Source organism: Callithrix jacchus, chromosome X (assembly GCF_049354715.1).
Source record: "Callithrix jacchus isolate 240 chromosome X, calJac240_pri, whole genome shotgun sequence".
Taxonomy (NCBI): domain Eukaryota; kingdom Metazoa; phylum Chordata; class Mammalia; order Primates; family Cebidae; genus Callithrix; species Callithrix jacchus.
In genome coordinates this window covers 55,717,339-55,736,106 of record NC_133524.1, presented here as the reverse complement: position 1 = coordinate 55,736,106, position 18,768 = coordinate 55,717,339, and positions in this window count along the sequence as shown.

The window sequence follows — 18,768 nt, the reverse complement described above, 5'->3', positions numbered from 1 at the left end:
TCCCTTTGTGGATAACTCGACTTTTCTCTCTGGCTGCCCTTAGCATTTTTCCCTTCATTTCAACCTTAGTAATCTGACGATTATGCATCGTGGGGTTGTCCTTCCTGAGTGGTATCTTTGTGGCATTCTCCGTATTTCCCAAATTTGAATGTTGGTCTGCCTTGCTAGGTTGGGGAAATTCTCCTGGATAATATCCTGAAGAGTGTTTTCCAACTAGGTTTCATTCTTCCCATCACTTTCAGGTAAACCGATCGAACATAGATTTGGTCTTTTCACATAATCTCACATTCTTGGAGGCTTTGTTGATTTCTTTTCACTCTTTTTTTCTCTAATCTTGTCTTCTCACTTTTTTTTCATTGAGTTGATCTTGATTCTCTGATATCCTTTATTCCACTTAATTGATTCAGCTATTGAAACTTGTGTATGCTTCACAAAGTTCTTCTGCTGTTTTTAAGCCCCATCAGGTCATTTATGTTCTTCTCTAAACTGGTTACTCTAGTTAGCACTTCGTCTAACCTTTGCCCTGGCCAGAACTTCCAATACTATGTTGGATAGGAGTGATGAGAGAGGGTATCCTTGTCTTGTGCTGGTTTTCTAACCTTTTTTCAAGGTTCTTAGCTTCTTTGCATTGGGTTAGAACATGCTCCTTTAGCTTGGAGAAGTTTGTTATTACTCTCTGAAGGCTGCTTCTGTCAATTTGTCAAACTTAGTCTCAAGCCAGTTTTGTTCCCTTGCTGGCAAGGAGTGTGATCCCTTGGTGGAGAAGAGGCATTCTGGTTTTTGAAATTTTCAGTCTTTTTGCACTGGTTTCTTCTCATTTTTGTGGATGTAAATGAGCCAAATGCTCCAATTAAAAGGCACAGAATTCAACAGCACATGAAAAATCTTATCCACCACAATCAAGTCAGCTTCATCCTTGGGATGCAAGGTTTGTTCAACATATGGTTCACCATGGCACATGCAAATCAGTACATGTAACCCATCACATAGACAGAACCAAAGACAGGAACCACATGATTATCTCAATAGATGCAGAGAAGGCCTTCATCAAAATTCAACAGCTCTTTATGCTAAAAATGCTCAATGAACTAGGTATCAATGGAATATATCTCAAAATAATAAGAGCTATTTATGACAAACCCACAGCCAATATCATAATGAATGGGTGAAAACTGGAAGCATTCCCTTTGAAAACCAGCCAGAAACAAGGATGCCCTCTCTCACCATTCCTGTTCAACATAGTATTGAAAGTTTTGGCCAGGGCAATCATGCAAGAAAAAGAAATAAAGTATTCAGTTAGGAAAAGAGGAAGTCAAATTGTCTTTATTTGCAGACCACATGATTGCATATTTAGAAAACCCCATCTTCTCAGCCCAAAATCTCCTTAAGATGATAAGCAACTTCAGCAAACTCTCAGGATATAAAATCAGTGTGCAAAAATCACAAGCATTCCTATACACCAATAACAGACAAACAGAGCCAAATCATGAGTGAACTCCCATTCACAATTGCTACAAAGAGAATAAAATATCTAGGAATACAACTAATAAGGGACGTGAAGGACCTCTTCAAGGAGAAATACAAACCACTGCTCAACTAAATAACAGAGGACACATACAGATGGAAAAACATTCCATGCTCATGGTTAGGAAAAATCAATATTGTGGAAATGTCAATACTGCCCAAAGTAATTTATAGATTCAATGCTATCCCCGTCAAGCTACCATTGACTTTCTTTATAGAATTGGAAAAAAACACCTTAAACTTCATATGAAACCAAAAAAGAGCCCTGAATAGCCCAGGCAATCCTAAGCAAAAACAAACAAACAAAAAGCTGGAGGCATCATGATACTTGACTTCAAACTATACTACACAGCTACAGTAATCAAAACAGCATAGTAGTGATACCAAAACAGAGATATAGACCAATGGAACAGAGCAGAGGCCTCAAAATAATGTCACACATCTACAACCATCTGATCTTTGACAAATCTGACAAAAACAAGCAATGGGGAAAGTATTCCCTCTTTAATAATTGGTGTTGGAAAAACTGGCTAGGTATATGCAAAAAGGTGAAATTGGACCCCTTCTTTACGCTCTATAAAAAATTAACTCAAGATTGATTAAAGATTTAAACATAAAACCTAACGCCATAAAAACCCTAGAAGAAAACCTAGGCAATACCATTCAGGACATAGGCATGGGCAAGGACTTCCTGAGTAAAACATGCAATGGCAACAAAAGCCAAAGTAGACAAATGGGATCTAATTAAACTAAAGAGCTTCTGCACAGCAAAAGAAACTATCATTAGAGTGAACCGGCAACCAACAGACTGGGAAAAAAAAATTGCAATCTATCCATCTGACAAAGGGCTAACATCCAGAATCTACAAAGAACTTAAACAAATTTACAAGAAAAAAACAACCCCGTCAAAAAGTGGGCAAAGGATATGAACAAATACTTCCCAAAAGAAGACATCTATGCAGCCAACAAACATGAAAAAATGCTCATCATCACTGGTCATTAGAGTAATGCAAATCAAAACCACATTGAGATACCATCTCACGCCAGTTAGAATGGCGATCATTAAAAAATCAAAGCACACTGCCATGTGTGTACCTACGCAACTGTCTTGCATGCTCTGCTCATGTACCCCAAAACCTATAATCCAATAAAAAATTAGAAAAAAAAAATCTGGAGATAACAGATGCTGGAGAGGATGTGGAGAAATAGGAACACTTTTACACTGCTGGTGGGAGTGTAAATTAGTTCAACCATTGTGGAAGAGAGTGTGGCCATTCCTCAAGGACCTAGAAATAGGGTTAGCAGAGGGGTAGGGATTAGGGGAGGAATAGCATTAGGAGAAATACCTAATGTATATGATGGAGTGATCGGCACAGCAAACCACCATGGCACGTGTATACTTATGTAGCAAACCTGCATGTTCTGCACATGTGCCCCAGGACTTAAAGTATAATTTAAAAATTAATTAAATAAATAAAATAGAAATAAAGGTATGCTTAAAACTTTTAGCATGCCTCTTGTCCTATATCACAAGTCTATGAAGTCTTTCTGTCTCAACCGAGCACAGCAATAAAACAGATCATGAGACCAAGCATCACACATGTCTGGAGAAAACTCAGACGTGAAGATCACAAAAATAAATATTGGAATGTACTGGTGATAGTTTATTACTGCTCTGACAGTGGTAGAAATATATTAATATAAAAGTCATTCCCATACATTATTTTCTTTAGGAAACATAATAGTAACTATCACCGTGGGTTTTAAATGAAAAATTAAGTAGCTTTTTTTCGAGACAGAGTCTCCCTCTGTTGCTTAGGCAGGAGTGCAGTGGTGTGATCGTGGCTCACTGCAGCCTGGAACTCCTGGGCTAAACCAATCTTCCTAGCTCAGCCTCCAAAGTAGGTAGGACTATAGGTGCACGCCACCACACACGGCTTACCAGCTAATCTTTATTTTTTGTAGAGACAGGGTCTCACTATGTTGCCCAAGCTGGTCTCAAACTCCTGGGCTCAAATGATCCATCCACTTCAGCCTCCAAAGTGCTGGGATTACAGGTGTGAGCCACCATGCCTGGCCTAACTAGCTTTTTAAAAATATATAAGCAATACACATCCCGAGTAAAAGAAAATTTGAAAAAATACATATACGTGCTAAAACATTTTAAAAACTGGAGTTCTTTCAGCCTCTGGTCCAATTCCCCCTGCCCCAAACACTTCTGTTAATAATGGTCATTTTTGAAATTTATTACTCTGTGTACTACACACATACTACACATACCAGGAGAAATTAAAACACATACATATACTCTCAGATATTTTTCACACGAATAGGAATGTAGTATGTACTCTGTTTTTCAAACTGTTTTTTAATCTTATTGAAATGTTATACAAATGAGCCAAAAATGGCCTTTGTGTATTATCCCCTAGGTTATTTCTTCCCTGCAGGCTGAGACCCATTAGCTTAAATCTGCTGGTAGTAAAATAAAATTTTTACACATCTGATTGTTTTAAAAATAGCCCAAACAAACATACTTTAGCCATTTAGAGCCCACCTCCTATGTATACCTCAAAAAAACCTCACCCCACATCTGTCGGCCATCAATTAAATAGAGTCCTAAATCCCCAAGCTGCAACAGCCCATGTTGCATTGTATTACTCATATAAAATTAACATGTTTGTCGCAAAATACTTCACAACTTTGTTTATGAAAATTTTCCATACATAGGCTTTAATATTGTGTGTAATCAAATTTATCAGTCTTTCCCTGTATGAATACTGAGTTACATGTCAATACTACAAAACATTTCTTTATGTTTTCATGTAGTATCTTGGCATCTTTACTTTCTAATTTTGCATCTTCTGTCTATATAGAATTTACTGTAGTGTAATCATTCTAAAAGGGATCCTTTTCTATATTTTGCTAAAGACTAGGCAGTGATCCCATATTTCTTAATGAAGAATATCTTTGACTCAAATAATCCCACAGATTTGAATCCCACAGGTTATCATAACCTATTCAAATTCCCATTTTTAGACATGTTTTCAGGATTCCTTCACCCTTTGCATTTATCTGTGTGCATTTCTGAACCAGTACTAAGCTGTGTGAATTAGTGTAAAGACGTTGTAGTATTAAACCTAGAACAATGCTTGGTACATACATAGAAAGCAGTTAAGAATTTTTGTCAATGAATGAATAAGCCCTTCTAAGCAAAGTCATTTACTCTTACTTAGAATAGAATAGAACAGAGAAAAACAAAGTTTCAGATCAGGTCTAAATTTTGTTTGCATCAGCTAAGTGACTCTAAGTGTGCCACATATTTAAGTTTTCTTATCTACAAAATACAGATAAGCTTTGTGGCCTTCCTTGGTTTTAGGGAGGATGAAATACAAGTGAACATGGCACAGCAAAAGTGTCATTAATTAACCTGTCTTCAATGGATACAATATAGAGTTTGATAGAATAAATAAGACCTAGTGTTTGATAGATCAGTAGGGTGAATATAGTTAATACTATTGTGTATTTCAAAATAGCTAGAAAAAAATAATTCAAATGTTGCTAGCATCAAGAAAAAACAAATATTTAAGATGATGAATATCCCCAATACTCTTGTTTTTTACATATTATATAAATGTATCAAATTATTGCCTGTATCCCAAACTATACAATCCGTTATGATACATATCAATAAAAATAATAATAACGTGTCAATATTTTCTCCATCTTTTGAAGTAGTGACTTCAGGCTCAAGAAAATAATATTGTAAGGGCACTAGGTTAATTTAGAGCAATGGTATGCCAATTGAATGTTTGTACTTGAAATGTAATTGCTTTGCTTTGCTTTGGTTAAGGTACAATCCCATAAAAAGTAAGTTCTTTTTTTTCCCACTAAGCCCTAAAAACTAGGCTAGTAAAATATTGACAAAATGTCTTTCTAATCATAGTAAGGAGGATACTTTTCAAAATACTATTAACTCTTCCTTCATCAGTAAGAGTCTTAATAAGAGGAGAATAGAGACCACATGTTACAGGTGTAACACAATGCACACATGCAAGCAAATGCACTAATTTTTCTTGTAGTTCTTTCCGTTTACTGATATACGTGCTTCCTTCTACAGTTTCTTCTTATACAAATAGTTCAATCATTGTTCGTGATTTTGGAACAATTTGTCAGGCAGGCATAGACGAGGTGGGTGTAGTGTAAAAAATAGAGTATAATTACTCAGAAACACAACAGCAGGAATAAATAAATAGAGATAAATAAATTGGAATTAATCTAGTGAGCTAATTCAACATATTCTACACAAGTCCTCTAAAGTACTCTAAGAAGCTTATTTTCATATTAAATTACCGCCATGAGACATCCAAATGCAATAGCCACAAATACAACACCATTTTTTATTCATTTTTCATCTCATTGCTAGTTTATTAAAACTGCAAACAATAAATTTAGCATTTACAAGGTTAACATTATAGCTCCCATGAGAAATGTTGGCTGGAATGCCAGAGGAGAGTAAGAGGCTGCATCAGAAGCAGCAGCCAAGTTTAAGAAAAGACTGGAGTATCATTCCCCTTATTCCCCTTCTGGTTTATCCAAAGCTTTGTTCTATCCAAGGGATCTGATACATTTTTTCCCTTCCACTTGGAAAAGAGCAACATCAACTTTTAACATTTTGGGCCTACTTAAATATCATCTTTAGAGATGTTTGTGACCTTTCTCCTTCTGTCTGGAGAAGAGAAAACAAAAACAAAGACAAAGGCATTACCCAGCTATGCTTTTCCCCTCACTTTATCCAGCATGGCCAATAGTAGCACAAAAGATCCAGTGAGTGAACTCCACTGGAATTAGATGCACTGTTGTTAAATATCCTAGGCGGCTCCATCTCTCATAACAGACAAGTAGCTGACTGGCTACTTCATAAGAAGTCGTGAGTAACCCCATAGTCACACAGGTATCAGAGATTCACCACTCTTCAACCATTCATTTTTCCTTTACCCAAACAATGCTCTTCTATGTTTTAGAGTTTTGGGTTGCACTAGAAAATTTTAGACCCTGCCACCACTGTGTCAGGAATCTCTGAAACTACACCCAGTTTTGATGATTGCTGATGATTGCCAAGGAGGACTCACAGAATTCACCATATAGTCATACACACATTAATATCTTATAACTATTGCAGCAAGAAGATACAAACAAAAATCAGCAAAGTGAAAAGATAAACAAAGTCCCGAGAAAACTAGTATAAGCTTCCAAGAGTCCTCTCTCAGTTAAGTCTCCAGAAAACAAAATATGACAGCACATACGCATGAGTTAACAGACTCAATACAGTTAAGATGTCAATTGTTCCTAAATTGATCTATTAAATTAGTGAAAAGTTATGATTACACAATAACCCACATACATACGTTGATGGAAGCTCTATTTTAATCACAAAGAATGAGAAATAATCTGAATATTCTTGGGCGAATGGATAACCAAACTGTGGTACACCCATACAATGGACTATTACTTAGCAATAAAACAAATGAAATGTGGATACATTCAAAAACTTGGATAGAACTAAATGGCATTATGCTAAATGAAGAAATCAGACTGAAAAGATTATATGCTGTATGATTCCATTTATATGGCATTCTTGAACAGACAAAAGTATAGTGAAAAAAAACAGATTAGTGGTTACAGGGGCTTAGGTGAATAGAGAGGTGTGACCATAAAAATAAAGCACATAGGAGGCTTTCGGGAATGAGGGAGCAGCTCTGTGTACAGTTTAATGAATTTGTAAGCATGTGTTGATTTACCACCAACAGCATGTGGTAAATCAACACATGCTTACAAATTCATTAAACTGTATACCTCAAAATGTCAATTTTACTGCACGATTACTTAAAAAATAAAATTACAAAAAAATTATTCAGAAAGGTGAGAATCCTTGTTTTCTGTGAAACTGTTTTAATATAAGTGCATATATGCCTAAATGCCAGTTTTCTCTACTTTCATATAGCATGCCCTCTTTTACATCTGGCATCTTTAATTTCGAATGTTTGCATGGTTTAATTTGTTCATTATCATTGTTTTAGGTATCACATGATGTGAATATAACATAATTCATTGAATCATTTCCTTAATAATAGATAAATGGACTGTTTCCAGTTTTGTGCTATTACAAATAGTGCTGCTATATGAACATTGCCCTATATCTTCCATATTTACATTTATGTACAAGAATGCTTACCACAACTAGTTTAAGATGCATAAAAAGTAAATCAAGCACTACTTAATAGCCAATAGCAGAAGGGCTGAATAAACTATGGCTACAGTAAATGATGACATATTATCAAAATCATCTCAGAACAGGCAAGTCATTATTTGGATACATTTCCAAAGTACTAACCTGGTGGCCATTGTGATGATGACATTTGGCTCTAATGACTTCACGTGGGTCACAGTAACCAATGGGGCAGAGAGTCCACTGGGCTCATCTTGGGGCTCCCTGTGAGCAGAGATGAGGAAGAAGCAGTGACACAGCAGCTAATCAACCTAAAACACTACAGAAACAGCCTCACCTGGTCCCTGGCTTGTGGTTCTGACCACAGCCTCAGAGCCTTCCCCTGTCTGACTGCTCTGAGGACTTCCAGGGAGGCAGTCCCTGGCTGTACTGAAGTGGCCCCTGTTGGTCTTTCCCCACCAACTCTGACCTGCTCTTCCTCTTCTTGGGCCAAATCTGCTTTCTTATCACTTCAGCTCCTCTCCATTCAGAAGCATCCCCTGCATGCTGGGGGTGTAATTATACCTATAGTGCAGGTGAGGAAACTGAGGCCCAAAGAGGACAAGAGCTGGGCCTGCATCTGCACAGCAAGTCAATGAACAGGTGGTTGGTGGGCCACATGTCATCCCACAGCTATACATCCCCTCAAGCAATGTGGAGATTTTCTGCTGCCTCTTCCTCTGAGGGGCCCTCCTGGCCTATCAGTCTACCTCTCCGACTACCAGTCCTGGGGCACCTACTCAATCCAACTTGGGATTCTAGACCCAGCATTCAGACCCTGGTATAGGGTTGGATGGAGGCAGAGCGGGCAGCCAGCCAGCATTTGACTGGAAGTTGGTGGTCTTTTCTTAAGCCCAATGCTCTGTTGGGGTTTTCCCCAGTATCTTCAGGATCCAGGCCTGTGCCCTCAGGATTGGCCACGTTGTAGCCTGCCCTGCCCTGCCCTGGCACAAGTACAAGATGCACTGACCTCTCTCAGAGCCAGTGCATCTTGTAGAAGAAAGAATATAATTCAATCATTAAATAAGAAAAATAAGACAAAAATGTGTGAGAATTTTCTCTCAGCCTTGGAAATGAGGTTCTGGTGTTAGGGAAAGGAGCATGAAGGAGAAAATGGCCATAAGCAGATGACTCCTAACAGCACTGACTAAAATTGGGGCCCTTTATGGGGAAGGACCTAAGCTAGCCTTAGCCTGCGCCACCTGTCCACGCACAGAGAGGGTTGATTGGATGGACACCCCAGCTTGGGGCTCATGCACCCTGAGGCCTGTGACCTCAACAGGTATGAGTGTTTAAGTGTTTAAGAGTATGTCTCCAAGAACAGAAAATCAAACACCACATGTCCTCACTCATAGGTGGGTGCTGAACAACGAGAACACATGGACACAGGGAGGGGAACATCACACACTGGGGTCTGTTGGGGGGAAATAGGGGAGGGACAGCAGGGGGTGGGGAGTTGGGGAGAGATAGCATGGGGAGAAATGCCAGATATAAGAGATGGGGAGGAAGGCAGCACATCACACTGCCATGTATGTACCTATGCAACAATCTTGCATGTTCTTTACATGTACCCCAAAATCTAAAATGCAATTAAAAAAAATATGTCTCTCCCTTGTCTTCTCTGAGGACCTCCAGGTCTAGGAGATAAGATGCCCCTGCTGGCAAAAGCAGGTATTACTGCAATGTGGGCAGTCTGAGCTGTAACTGGTGACAGCAAGTCACTCAACATGGGGCCACTTTCACAGCTCTTCTTCCCTGACTGACAGGAAAAGGTCATGTTGACTTAGCAGGAAGCTCAGGTTTGGACCTGGTCTCACTCTGGACCATAGTCATCCAGAAGGGGAAGTGGAAGTGTTGTAAGATATGAGCGGGTGACAGCTGGGATGAGCGCTGAGGAGAGAGAGAGCAGGGACCACTGTGAGATTAGGATACTAGACCTAGTCACTAGGAGGAGGGAGAAGAAGATCAGAAAGGCCCCTGCAAAGGACTGCTCAGGGTTGATGAGAACACAGAAGGCCCTTAGGGCCTCAATTTTCCCATATGTAAACTAATGATAAACATACCGTTTACACTCAAAATTGGTGTGAGGAAAACAGGACTCAAACTGATCAACAAGTGTCTGACACAGAATCACAGTCAGGTAAATGCTGATAGTATTTTTACTATTATTGCAACAGGAATCACTCTATGTTAATTGACCACTGACATTTTGTTCTCCCCCAGCGGGTGGCAAACTTGCTTTTCTTGAGGCTGCACCCTGTCTATCCACCTCTATGGTCCCAGTGTGGGGACATTACACATATGTTGTGGCAAATTGGGATATCCTATGATGTCTCACTTTATATTTGAACCATCGATTTTCAGTGCCTTTATATCAGAAATTTATTTTTAAACCTCTGTAGGGGGAAGAAATAATTGCTTCCCTAAGCAGGGTAGATTCTTAGTAGAGTCTTTTGTTGCAGAACTGTTTTTAAGGGTGTGAAGGCTCAAATGGGAGCTCACAGATGTCATGTGTTGTCCTTGCGTACAATGATAAAGTATAAGACTGGAATCCGGAAGGGGGAAGAACCTGTGAGTGAGATTTGCTGTCAGGCAACAAAGAATTTTAGAGAGAAAAACAAAGATTTGGGGCTGCTTTCCCCTCAAAATCGAAGTTGTTACTTTGGATAGGAATCTGGCCACTTCCCTTTAATTGTTTTGGTTAAAAAAGACACTTTATTTCTACGAGACTTCATTCTTGTTAATCGGAATCTGTAAGTGGCAAGCATCCATACCTGCATGTGGGTACATATTTTTAATTTGAAACTGTTTTAATAATAAATTCCAGTTATACTGTGCACACTTTCTAATCAGGGCAAGTATGCTTTTGTTTATTTCATGGTCAAGCAGGCATAGAAATCACTTTAAGGCACATGGTAAAAAGATAGAGGAGTTTATCAATGAGATTAAGTTTCACAACAGGAGTCTCCAAAATGAAAACATTTAGAAAAATACCACTAGAGAACTAAAACTGGAGTGACTACTGCTTTCTTACTAATTTGCCAGGCCCATTTCCTCCCTATAATCAAGTTTTGTTGGAACACACAGTCTCACCCATTCCTTTCCTAGACATCTATGGCAGAGGTGAAAAATTGCAACAAGGAGCTGAGGGCACACTCCTTACTAGGCACCTCCATGTGGTACTCTATAGATCTTGGGGCTGTGGGCACAAGTCCTCAGTATTCCCAGTTTCTGGAACCCCTTCTTATAGTCTATGCTGCCCCTTCCTGGGTCTCCATCAAGGAGTCTGGAATCTGTCCCTGACTCAGACAGCTCCAACAGCACCCCCAGTACTTGCCCCATCTTCACCTGAAACATGCGTCATTCCTCCCTTGGGAATTCAGGCACAACTGATGAGCACGAACATATTGAAACAGAGATATTAAGACTGACAAAATATACTCTTTGTAGCAATAAGATACCAAATCAAAGCCTGACTCTATTATAGCATCAAATGACAGATAACAGGCCCTGAAGGAAAATGAAGTATTTTATCCCAAAATATATTTCCTTGACATATTTTGAAATGGCTCTGCAAAATTACTGTGGAGAAAATTTATATTCTGTAGAGAATCTCCTTCCCTTTCCAGGTCTTTCTGGTTCTTAAGATATTAGCTGAGAGTCTAACATCTTTTAAAGGAAACATTTGCCATCTATTGCCTCTAAGGATGGCCACCTATGAGATTTCATCCACCTAATATAAACCTTGGTCTCTACAGCCCTCATCTTAACTCAGACACTCTTTTCTATTGATTATAGGTTTTTAGATAATAACTCAACTCTTTCAACCAATTGCCAAATTCAGAAAATCTTTGAATCCACCTATGACTGTGAGTACCTCCACTTCAAGTTGTCCTGCCTTTAAGGACCAAACCAATGTATACCTCACATGTATTGATTGATATCTTATGTCTACCTAAAACTTACAAAACCAAACTGCAACCCAACCCCTTTGTGCTCGTGTTCTCAGGATCTCCTGAGGCTGTGTCACAGGTCCTCACATGTGACTTAGAATAAATTTCCTCAAATATTTTACAGAGTTTGAATTTTGTGTCAACACACTGCATATGTGTTGTCAGTGTAAAAGAAAAACAGATATGTTAGTTCATTATTATGCTCAGCATCTAAATCTGAAAAAGAAAACAATCTTTCCTCTTTTTTAACAGCTAGGGAAAAATCATGAGTAGAGGGAAGCCCCTGCATATGACTTATGGTCCTCACATTTGGCTCAGATTAAATCTTCAGATATTTTTTAGAGTTTGGCTTTTTTGTTCACACTTTCATCAATCGTTTCCTTGTCTGTTTTTCTGTCATTCTGACAATGACTTTGTCCACCCCACAGAATAAATACATTCATACGTGTTTTGTTTAATACAATTTGGTTGCGTTATTATACATTTAATTGCCTCATCTGACAAAGAGTTTCATTTGACCAAACTTTAGTCAGGCTCCTGAAACTTCTCCTAGGCCAATCTGTGTACTTCCCTTGTAAAATCCAGTTTTAACAAAGAACCCTGCTAAGTCCTTTTAGCAAGAACACCCTACCCTTAATATCTGATTATCTTTTCTATTTGCCTGTTCCCCATCCTCCACAATTCCCTAGGTGATGTCTGATCACTCTGTCCTGTCTTCAGCAAGAATGCTGATAGGCAGGTTTAGCCAGAATCCCCCTTCATCCTGGATGTTTCCTTTTAGTGATTTTCCATCCACTGACTCCCACCCTGCTCCTTGGCTATAAATTACTACTTTCCCATGCTACTTGAATCCAATCTCTTTTTCCTGCTGTAAAACCCCAGTGTCATGGTCCCTATATCCATCACAATTATCTGGAATAAAGTCTTCCTTGCCAGGCTTTAACAAGTTTCATGGAATAATTTTTTTCTTTAGCTCTATTTGGGGCAAACAGTGAAGGATTCAGCATCGTTTAATGAATCCCTGTTTCTCCCACTTGTTTAAAATGCTCTTTTTTTATGTCCTACATGCCCATTCATTTTTGTATTTAGTTCTCTCCTTTTAATGTTATTTTCTTTCTTTATTGTATATTTGCTTATTCAAGATTTATTTTTGTATATTTATTCATATACCACTTTAACCTATTTTAATTGCTGTAACCTAATTATATTTTAAATGCCAAGTAATGTTTGTTCTTCTAGTTAGAAGCAAATTTTTGTTGCCACAAAAGAAATAGCACTCAAACATAAATTTTCTCAGCAAGACAATTTTTGCTTCTATAGAAGTGTGCATCTTATGGATAGAGCAATGGCAAGAACACACCCAAACAGGGAAGGGGAAGGAGCTCTTATCCCTGAGGCAGGTCACCCCTACTGCTCTGTCTTTCCCTTATTGGCTAGGGTTGAAATGCACAGTCTAAGCTAATTCCAACTGGCTATTTTAAAGAGAGCAGGGGTACGAGCCAGAGTGGTGGGGTGAGAAGTTTCAGCAATAAAGACTGTTATGAAACAGGTGACTAAAGGTGACTCAAGTCAGAGCAGGTGACCAGAGGTGACTCAAGACAGAGCAGGTGACAGGGTGACTCAGGATGGAGCAAGTAACCAGGGGTACAGATATGAACCACTGATTAGAGCTGGCGGGAAGGTTGTTTACTGAAACTAGAGGCAAGGAGAGAAAGAGAATGAGAAACTTAAACTTTAAAATGGAGAACAAAGAAAACAGAAACAGAACATATTGGCATATAGATTCGTTGAAAAGAAATTTGGAGCTCACTGTATTCAACATTGTCTATTATCTTCTCTTTTTCCTGGCTCTTCTGGTACTTTGATCTTTCAGAAGAACTTCCGAATCTTTCAGTCAGATGCCAAAAAACTTCTATTGGGATGCTAATTGCAGTAGTATTTAGTTTATATATTAAGCTAGGGAAAATAATTATCTTTCTATAACTAGGTCTGTTTATCAAAGAAAAAGTAATTGCCAAATTTCTCTAGTCTTCTATCATTCTCCTCAGAAGGGTTATTACTTTTATTATTTTTATTACATTACTTCTTTACATTCATGTTAAATTTATAACTAAGCTGGAGGATAGCACAATACACGCACACCCATACACTTTTCCTCCATCCGTATCACTAAGTTAAATAAAAAGAATCTAATCTTAGATAAGGAAAGAGTTTTTTCGAAAACACTATTATCATAGGAAGAATGCTCTGATCAGAGTCTTTGAGTATGTCAGAATGAAAAAGAAAAAGGCTTTCCCTTGAAAGAAAAGATAAGCAGGTCTAGCAGGATTTTTTGAAGGGAAATTGCAGAAAAGAGCGAGAATGAACAGACAACATGACCAGGTAACCTCACAAAACAGTTTATGCTATGGTCAATTGCTTCTCAGGATAAGCTGTTACAGGTATATTTTGGATTAAAGTGACTGCTCCCTCCAACTAGGGAGCAAGCCAATATTTAGGTGCCTGGAAGGAAGAAAGAAGCCTGACTAAGGTCTATCCAAGCCAGAGTGTAAGTAATGGCCAAATGTTAACACTTGGTCACCCATAATAAAATAATATTTAGTCCTCTGTTTATTCATCTGTACTGGTTCAATATTTGGTAATTGAGACCATAAATGGTTCTCTCCTCACTTGGCACTGTCTGTTGCTTGTCACATTATAAATGTCAGAGATGCAGTTAAAACTTGACAGAACTTTTAACTACTAGGCCATTTCTTTACTATCCTACCTCCATGTTTGGTATTCACTGAGGATTCTAAAATCTGTGCACCACCAGCAGTTCCAGCTGCCTCCTGGGCACAGACACCTTGAACAGTGCCCTCAAGACTCACCCTATCTTTAACGAAACACCTTCCTTCTGCAGCCTTTTACTTTTGCATTAGCTCCATCATGAGGAAAAGAGTCATGGCAAAGATATCACCAGAGAAGATAAGTAGACTACATGCTAAAACACAAATATCAACATTCTTTATAGAATGTATACAAGACCAAGAGTCTCATAACCTGATATTCAAAATTCTCACAACATGAAGAATTGGGAAAATCTCGACCTACATGGGAAAAGACAATTAACAGATACCAATGCCAAAAAGGCAGAGATGTTGGGATTATCTGACAGTCTTAAAGCCAAAATTGTCAAAATGTTCCAACATACAGTCGTGAACACTTCTGAAAGAAATATAGAAATCTCAGCATACGCACACACAAGCACAAAAAAAGATTTAACAAAGAACCAAATGGAACTTTTAGGAGTTAAAAAAGTTTATTTGCGTCACTATAGTAACCATTTTACTATTGTGAAAGAAAAAAAATCTTGGGACACCAAACACACTAAGCTGAAGGGAAAAGTCAAACTGGGACCTGGGTCACACAAGGCTATCCCCCATTTTGTTCCTAAATAAGATAGCTACAAACATAAGAAAAATAAAACTGCATACCTCTCCTAATTTGCCCACAATGAGCCCCAAGTTCTTTACCCTAAAATAGTTCTGTAAATTTCACCCTGACAATGTAAATTAATAGCTTATCTTCACAGGTACCAGACAAAGAACAAAACAAAAAAGTCATCCCTCTGCTTACCTGAGTAAAATGCATATCTGACTGTTTCCTCTGCCCTACGTTTATTTTATCTATGTAAAAATGAAGATTCACTGAATGCGGAAGTGATAATTCCTCTACCCCACCTCCCACATGTAAAATGTGTCCTCAGTGGAGGCAGCTCAAAGACTAACTAACTTAACATGTATGTATCAGTGTCAGGTGTTCCCAAGACTACCACAAGTTTGATGAGTTCCTAGGAAAACTCGCAGGACTCAGCTTATAAGTTAAACTGAAACTCAGATTTACTACAACAGAAGTGGAGCTGTTGTTGAATGGGTATAGAGTTTTAGTTTTGCAAGATGAAAATGTTCTGGAGATTAGTTGCACATTAATGTGAATATGCTTGACACTACTGAACCCAGAAATTGTTGAGATGATAAATTTATTTTACGTGATTTTCCCATAATCAAAAAGGAAAAAATACATTTACTACAGTAAAAGGACATAAAACAAAAATAGCAAAAGGAAAAGATGCCTGGAGTGAAGACTGAAAGATATCTGCACAAGTTTTCAAAAGTTCTCTCCTTATAGAACCACACATTTTTTTCCTCCAATGATACGTGACAATTTGTACGAAATGTTGTCTACCAGAGAAACTCATTAGAGACTCGGCATGCAAGGCTTTTATTGAGAGCTGGTCGCTTAGGCACTCTATGCCAAGCATAAACCAATATTCTAGACTCCTACAAACAAAAGCACTCAGTTTAAAATATCCTGTCTTCCCTCAGTATACATGCAACAAAGGAAAGAGGAATGTGTGTGGAAACCAAAACCCACAGATGCATAAGTCCCTTATGTAAAATGGTGTAGTATTTGCATAGAACTATGTACATCCTGCCCTATATTTCTTTCTTATTGTCTGCCACTGTGATTTAGTGGATTTCTGTAGTGATATCATTTGAGTCCTTTCTCTGAGTCCCTTGTGTAATTGCTTTATACTTTCATGTGTTTTCATGATAGTATTCATAAATGTCATCCTTTCACTTCCATGTTTAGGACTCCTTTGAGCATTTCTTCTAGAGCTGTTTTATTGGTAGCACATTTTCCTAAGCATTTGCTTGTCTGGAAAAGACTGTATTCCCATATTTTTGCTGGATATAATATTCTTGGCTAGCAGTTTTTTTCCTTTCAGCACTTTGAATATATCATCCCATTCTCTCTCTTTTTTTTCAGTAGACATGAGGTTTCACTATGTTGGCCTAGCTAGTCTGGTCTCAAACTCCTGACCTCCAGTGATCTGCCCACCTTGGCCTTCCAAAGTGTTTGGACTACAGGCATGAGCCACCACGCATGGCCTATCATCCCATTTTCTTTTAGCCTGTAAGGTTTCTGCAGAGAACCCTGCTGTTAGTCTGAAGGAATTTCTTTGTAGGTGGCTAGTTGCTTTTCTCTTGCTGTTTTTAGAATTTGGCTTTTTATTTCTAACTTTAAATAGTCCAACTATAATGTGTCAAGTAAAAGACCTTTTTGCATTCTATCTGCTTGGTGATCACAGAGTCTCCTTTATCTGGATGTCTAAATCTTTTGCTAGACTTGGGAAGTTTTTATCTATCATTTTGTTAAATAGATTTTCTAATACTCTTGTTCTCTCTTTGCCCTGGGGGATACCGATTATTCTACTATTCTGTCACTTTATGTTATTTCAATTTTTTTGTTAATTTGCTTAATTTAATCATTCTATAATATACACATATATCAAAATACCACATTGTACCATACAAATATATGTATCATTATTTATCAGTTAAAACATATAAACAAAAGAAAGATGATAATACAATTAAAACATGGCAAAATATAGAATGTCAGAAAAAAAGAGGTGACAGACATTATCAATATTAAAAATGCTAGAAAAGGAGGAATTTCAATATAGATACCACAGGCTTTACAAAGCTATCTTAGCTATGTTTTCCTAGATAAGAAATACTACCTTCCTTTGAACTTTATATAACAAAATAACCATGCAAACATACTTTGTATACTCTTTTTTCATTTACTCAACATCATGATTGGAAATTGAAATACTTTGCTGCTTGTAGTTTCCATGTATGCATTTTCACTACCTTATAATACTCCACAGAGTGTACATACCACCCAGTATTACTCTTTTGGGTAGATGGATTTCTGTATTTTATAGATTTTGGCTAATAAGAACAACATTCTTATGCATGTTCTTGTGAATATTTTATGGTACATATGTACATATTTTTCTCTGGGGTATGTACTTCAAGTCATAGTTGTGTGCCTCTTCCTTTTAACTAGATAATTCCAATCTACTCCCATAATTGATTAAAACAACTTGTACTCCTATTAGTAATGTACTGAAATTTTGCATGATCAGTATTTTTGCCAAACATGGATGTTGCTATTTTTTTCTTTAGCATCCATTGTGCTGTGATATATTTTTAAAAATTTTTTATTTCCATAGTTGTGGGGGAGCAAGTGGTTTTTGATTACATAAAGAAGTTATTTAGTGGTGATTTCTGAGATTTTGGTGCACCCTTCACTTGAGCAGTGTACACTGTGCCCAGTATGTACTCTCTTATCCTTCATTCCCCTCTCACCCTTCCCCATAATTCCCCAAAGTTCATTATATCATTCCTATGTCTTTCCATCCTCACAGTTTAATTCCAACTTATAAGTGAGAACATATGATATTTGGTTTTCCATTTCTTATTTACTTCACTTATAATAGTAATCTCCGACTCCAAGTTGTGGCAACTGCCATTATTTCATTTCTTTTTATGGCTGAGTAGTACTCAATGCTGTATATATACTACATTTTCTTTATACACTCATTGATTAATGGGTATTTAGGTTTTTTCCACATTTTTGCAATTGCAAAATGTGCTGCTATAAACATGCATGTGGAAATGTCTTTTTCACATAATGACTTCTTTTCCTTTGGGTAGATACCCAGTAGTGAGACTGCTGGATCAAATGGTAGTTCTATTTTTAGTTCTTTAAGGAATCACCACACTGTTTTCCATAGTGGTTGTACTGGTTTATACTCCCACCAGCAGTTTAAAAGTGTTCTCTTTTCACCACATTCATATCAATATCTATTATTTTTTATTTTTAAATTATGGCCATTTTTGCAGGAGTAGGTTGCTATCTCATTGTGGTTTTAATTTGCATTTCCCTGTTAGTCATATTAAGCATTTTTTAATATGTTTGCTGGCCATTCGTGTATCTTCTTTTGAGAATTGTCTATTCATGCCCTTGGCCCACTTTTTGAGGGGGTTTATTTGTGGGAGTTTTGCTGATTTGATGAGTTCTTTGTAGATTCTAGATGTTAGCCCTTTGTCAGATGCATAGGTTGCAAATATTTTCTCCCACTCTGTGGGTTGTCTGTTTACTCTGCTGATTATTTCTTTTGCTATGTAG